Below are 6,800 nucleotides of genomic sequence, written 5' to 3' on the forward strand. Positions count from 1 at the left end.
TCAGAAAGAGTAATCTAAGATATATTACCATGGCATTCTTTAGCATAGTACCTTCATAAAGCTAAGGCTTAGTTTGATAATTCAATGAATATTAATACAGTTTATGTCCATTGCAATTGCATTTTTGCAACATTACTATCTTTTTTTAATTGTGTGTTATATTAAATAAAAATGTGTAGTAAGTCAGTAGACTGGGGACTGTTTTTTGTTTTGATTTGTTTTCTTTTCTTTCTTTTTTTTTGTCATCCTTGAAGATATTTAGTCCAATTAATTTAGCTTTATATTTTTTAATGGAAAGAGTATATTTTTAATGTGTCAAATGTGTAACTCCAATAAAACTCTGACTACCAAAGCAACCCTCTGTAATCATTTTGGCAGCACATATACTGAAATTGGAATGATATAGAGAAGATTAGCATGTCCCTTGTGCAAGGATGGCATGCAAAGCACACTCAAGATACTCAATAAATATTAATTCTTTGATTTATAACAAAAACCTTTCTTGTGTTGTCTATCCAGGCCTCAATATTAGTAAGACTGATTGTGAAAAAGGCAGAATAGATTTTGATGTTCCAAATTACTGAGATAGTTCAGTAGAGAAACTTTTCTTGAATTGCTGATGTCAGAAAGTTTGACATGTTTCCATGGTCCATGCTTTGTTCCCATTACCTTGACCATAGAATAAGAAAAGCACAATTCAAGTTTTTTGTTTTCTTATTCTGCCTTTTTAATTAGGAGAAGGAAAAGAAAATTAATTTTCTTACTATTCAGAAGATAAAGAAAGTCAGAGTCAAAACTGTAGATGTTTAATGTTCATAACTTAAAATCATGTAGTTGTTTACATGTGTTCATGGTAACTGCTTGGGTGAATGTGTGACTACCCTTACAAACATAGTGAAAGTTTTTTGTTTTGGTTTTTAACCCCAAGATTTAGAATTCAGCAATGTGGTTATGTATTCTTATTGTGTCATTGCATTTTTAATTTTTTGAAATTGAATTATATTAGCAAATTTTATTACTAAAGATAAAGAAACTTAACTGAATGCAACATTACAGTATTTAAGCGTACACACAGGTGATTAGGAGACTGTCTGCAATATATATTAACTTTCTAGCTCCCTTAATTACTAAAATTTAGTTATTCAGAAATCACATTATAGGTACAGGTTACTTTGGGTTTTCTGTGGAATCAGTGTGCATAACATATATCAAGCTTCAAGAGAAAAATATCTGTAATATCCTAGTCAGTTCACCTGTCTAATGAAATAATTTGAGAGCAGTGAGCATAAGATTAAATGTATAAGTGAATAAATTATGTCCCTTGTTTAGCAGTTGTGCAAAAGTATGACTGCATTCAGCAATTCATTGACTACTAATGAAGCTTTTAATAATCCACTGGATAGACAGTCCTTTTAACTAGCAAAATCTGACCTTTATATGGATACTATCCTTTTAAATTGTTTTATCTTGTTGTTTCATAGCACTGTTTTTCTTTATTGGCACATAAAGTACTTTCTTAGTTTTAGAAAGCACATATACATTTCCTGGAAAATAATCAAAAAGAATTAAATAAAATTATACAATTAATTTTAGTTTAAACTGCTGAAAAGAGATATGCACCATAGTCATTAAAGATCTCATTTGCTGGATTTATTATCTTTTCTTCTAAGTTCATTAAGAAAGAATCCAGCAAAGGGCTAAGGTCTCAATAAATTTTAATGGGCATGACCAAGGTTTAATAAAGTATGTCTTTTAATTGCCTGAAATTAAGGTAAATTGTAGCTTTAGTTTGTTATTGATAGAAAAGAGATTTTAATCAAGAGGTACAAAATAGTTTTCCAAAAGAAACTGATAAAGATTGTAACCTACAAAAAAAGAATATTGGTTTTTCTACATAAAATATCTATTAACATAAATTTCAAAAATAAATGAAGAAAACTGGCCACTAACTAAAAATAACACAATGCATTTTTAAATATAAATGCTGATACAGATATAGCAGATGGTGGATACCAAAAGCCATCTGCCATCACATTGTTTGTGACTAAACAGTAAACTATCCAAGGCTCTTAATATCTGTGTATGGATGGCAAGTAGTATAATATAAAAGCTGTCTAAAATGACATTCTTGTAGCCTTCAATCATTAACCAGCCAGTCAAATATTTTGGTGGGACAAAGGTCTTTTTTTTTTTTTTTTTTTTTTTTTTTTCAAAATGGTATTGGGTAAATAATATTTTGTTTTGAGATATTTTTTGCTTGGCTGAAGTAGTGTTGGCCAGTTGCTAATAAGATGAATGCTGTAATGAACAAATTCATCCTCAGCCCTATTAGCTAAGTCAAATCGCCTATGAAATTTTAGATGTTTTGGAAAGCTCAATCCCTATGAATTGTAGAAAAAGAACACAGCCCCCTGGCCAGTGTGACTCAGTGGCTGAGTGTTGACCCATGCACCAAGAGTTTGCCAGTTTGATTCCTGATCATGGCACATGCCCAGGTTGTGGGCCAAATCCCCAGTGTGGGGCATGCAGGAGAGAGCCAACTGATGTTTCTCTCTCTCTTTCTTTCTCTCTCTCTCTCTAAAATTAATAAAGAATTTTTTTTTAAAAAAAAAGAAGAAAAAGAACACAGCCTACTAAGAAGATTTCTAGTTCAATCTCAGTAGATTAGCATATTAACTCTCATATAATTTCAGTGAAACAAAGAACACACTTCTTCTGAAAGCCAGTAAATAAAGTTTTATTTTATTTAACAATTTATGAATAATAAATCTATGTTATTTATATATTTCTTCAAGAAACCAGTTTTTTAGAACACAGGGATAATGGAATCTGTGTTCTTTGTGCATGAGTTTGTGTGAATATGTGTGTTATGGGTATAATGGGTACTTTTATATGTCAGGTTACATAGGGTTTGGTGCCCAATTGTTTGGTCAAACACTTCTATAAATATAACTGTAAAGATATTTGTATATGTGATAAAAAATTAACAGTTTACTTTAAGTCATATTAAATTCCATAATGTGAGTGGACATCATTTATTCAGTTCAAGGCCTTAAGATCAAAGGCTAAATTACCCCAAATAAATAATATCCATGTTCCACTCTGCTGGCCTGTCCTATGGATTTCAGACTCAAAACTGCAACATCAATTCTGATCTGAATTTACATCTTGCTGACTTATACAAATTTCAGATTTGCCATTCTCCATAATGACATGATCATGTTACATAGTTCCTCAAAATAATTCAATCCCTCTTGATAGAAATATAGAGATACTTATATGTATAGATATAGATCCTATTGTTTCTGTTTCTTGGGAGAACCCTTACTGATACGTGTGTCTTACAACTTTGTCCTAGACATATATCTCACAAAGCATGCATTTTATCCAAAAGGAAGAGCATGTGAGTATGAATAGCATGCTATAAACTAACAACCACTAAAAAAATCTTAGTGTTTTTATTCTTTTTACAGAGGACCTAGGATGGGGGAAGAAGAGAGTACAAAAAGAAAAGAAGGTTTTAAAACTAATTTAAATGCTCAACATCATTAATCATCAGAGAGATGCAAATTAAAACAACAATGAGGTATCGGTATCACCTCACACCTGTCAGAATGGCCGCCATCAACAAATCATCACAAAAGTGTTGGCAAGAGTATGGAGAAAAGGGGACACTAATACACTGTTAGTGGGAATGCAGACTGGAGCAGCCAATATGGAAAACAATATGGTGTTACCTCAAAAAATTTAAAATTGAACTCCCATTTGACCCAGTGATCCCACTTCTAGGAATATACACTAAGAAGCCTGAAACACCAATCAGAAAGAATATATGTACCCCCATGTTCATAGCAGCACTACTTACAATAGCTAAGATCTGGAAACAGCCCAAATGTCCATCAGTAGATGAATGGATAAGAAAGCTGTGGCACATATACACAATGGAGTACTATGAAGCTGTAAGAAAGAAAGATCTCTTATCCTTTGAGACGACATGGAGGGACCTGGAAAGTATTATCCTAAGCGAAACAAGCCAGAGAAAGACAAGTATCATATGATCTCACTTACTTGTGGAATATGATGAACATAACAGTTTGAGGAATGGGGTAATCCCAGAGACGTGGAAGTGGGGTACAGATTGACAATCCCCAGAAGAAGGGGTGGTGGGGGAGAGATAAATCACAGAACTTATATGCATGAATGCATGAAAAATGGACATGGACAACAAAGCTGGGGACAGGGCGGAGAGAGAGGGGGAGGGTGGAATCAGTAGGGCGGAAAAGAGAAACAACTGTAACAAAAATAAACTAATTAATTTTTAAAAAATAACTTAAAACTCCAAGGTAAATGAGATTTTTGTCATCATCATTCAGTATTTCAAGAAAAGCATAAAATTCAAATTTGATGCCTGACAAGGAGACTAGTAAATGAGACTGTTTTGTAAAAATCAGTATACCTATACCTCACACTCATACTATTAAGGGGACTTCTGATTTGGGTTTCTTTTCAGCTCCTTATTACCACTTCCACAATGCCTCAGACATTTTTGAGTTGACATTCATGTTCAACTTTCTTGGCAAACAAACAAGCACAAAGACTAATTAGGTCTTGAGCACTTTATATTCCCAGTCTGTGGCACAATTCAGCGGACTTGTATCACTTTATATTTTCATCTGGTGACACAGTGCAGTGGACTTGCATCCTTTTGCACTAATTGTGACAATGCCAAATATGTGTGTCAATATGTTGGTCTCTTTTTGTTTGTTTGTTTGTTTGTTTGTTTGTTTGTTTGTTTTTGTGCTCAGGCTAACTCAGTAATGACTACAGAATCAACATAGTTAGTTGAAAATTATGTGTGGAATGAACAAAATCTCTGGCCTGTGCATTCACAGAATGCAGAATACAGAGGAAATGCTGCACAGAACTGCTCTGCAGTTTAGTTCATAGATATCACAATATAGTGCTAAATCAAGAAGGGGAAGAATGAAACCCTCAAAATTTGGGCATATTAAACTTTCCTTTATTAAATTCTAGTATTCCTTATTTGTGTTTGGCTATTTTCTTAAATTTATTTTAAAATACCCGATAGATGCTTTAATTGTACAAATTAAGAACAATAGTAAATATTGATGCTTAAAACTCTAGACACTCTAGAGACAAGAGGAGAAATCTTTTCCAAGTGCAATTTATTTCATGTCAAAGAGGTCTTTCTCACTATGTTTTCCCTAAGCAACCTGCATATTATATATCTAATGGTTCATATACTACTAATTGTCTTTTTATTTTTCATTTGTTTGTGGTTTTTGTATATGATTAATGCTAATGCAAAATATGTTAACTTGCCCTGGCCGGTTTGGCTCAGTAGTTAGAGCGTTGGCCCGTGGACCAGAGAGTCCAGGGTTTGGTTCCCGCTAAGGGCACATACCTCAGTTGCAGTTTGGCCCCAGCCCTAGTTAGGGTCATGTGGGTGGCAACCAGTCAATGTGTCTCTCTCAAGTCAATGTTTCTCTCTCTCTCTTCCTCCCTCTCTCCCTCTGGCTCTAACTGAACATAAATGCAAAAAATGTCCTTGGATGAGGATTTAAAAAAAAAAGTTAACTTGTTACCTATTGATTCAGTAAATTAAGTGAAATAAGCAGTCAGTTTGAGGAGAAGAGAAGAGTGTCAACTAATTATTTCATTGAATCACTAGTCTCTTTAGTCTAAAGTCAGGCCAGTATATTTTGGGAGAGTTTACTTAGTGATACCTCAGAATATGATAGTGGTAAAGAGTTCCAAACTGTAGTCAGATTTCTAGGGTTTGAATTTTTTTCCAATCTTTACTATGTGTCGTTGGTAAAATCAGTTATACTTTCGGTGCTCCCCCCTCCATTTATAAAATTATCATATTATAGTTCTAATACCCCTATTATGAAAATTATTATTTTGAAAATTAAATGAGAAAGTAAATGTAACACTTTTTGGATAATGACTGATATGTAAAGAGAGCCAAATCATACATTCCTTTCTTCCCCCCACCCCAGTTTTTTGAGGTATAATTGAAAAAGTAAAATTAGTTTTGATGTGTACAATATGATGATTTAATATATGTATATAGTATGAAGTTATTACCTTAATCAAGTTAGTAAATACATCCATCACCTCACATAGCTATCACTTTGTGTATGTAATATAATGGTTCAGACCCACTCTCAGGAAATTTCATGTATATAGCACAGTGTTTTCACTTTTTTTTCATAATTTATTTTTGTTACAGAAGAGTCTCCTTTTTATCCTATTGACACCCTCCTCCCCAGCCACTCACCCAGTCCCCAGCTTTGTTGTCCATGTCCATTGGTTATGTGCATATGCATATAAGTTCTATGGTTTATTTCTTCCCCTTCCCCACCCCCTCTTCTGAGGGTAGTCAGTCTGTACCCTACTTCCACATCTCTGGGACTACACCATTCCTCAAACTGTTATGTTCATTATATTCCACAAATAAGTGATATCATGTAATATTTGTCTTTCTCTGCTTGACTGGTTTCACTTAAGATAATACTGTCCAGGTCCCTCCATGTCATCTCAAAGGATAAGAGATTTTTATTCCTGAGAGCTGCGTAGTACTCCATTGTGTATATGTACCACAGCTTTCTTATCCATTCATCTACTGATGGACATTTGGGCTGTTTCCAGATATTAGATATTGTAAATAGTGCTGCTATGAACATGGGGGTACATATATTCTTTCTGATTGGTGTTTCGGGCTTCTTAGGATATATTCCTAGAAGTGGGATCACTGGGTCAAATGGGAGTTCAAT

The 6,800-nt window shown here is 33.8% G+C and overlaps 1 non-coding gene across 1 annotated transcript; it reads left to right on the forward strand.

The window, feature by feature from the left end:
* Positions 1-362: 362 nt before the first annotated feature.
* Positions 363-474, forward strand: LOC118636792. Its single transcript, XR_004960773.1, has one exon. It is a non-coding gene; the product is annotated as a U6 spliceosomal RNA (small nuclear RNA).
* The last annotated feature ends 6,326 nt before the right edge of the window (positions 475-6,800 follow it).

Source organism: Molossus molossus, unplaced genomic scaffold (assembly GCF_014108415.1).
Source record: "Molossus molossus isolate mMolMol1 unplaced genomic scaffold, mMolMol1.p scaffold_m16_p_2, whole genome shotgun sequence".
NCBI classification, from domain to species: domain Eukaryota; kingdom Metazoa; phylum Chordata; class Mammalia; order Chiroptera; family Molossidae; genus Molossus; species Molossus molossus.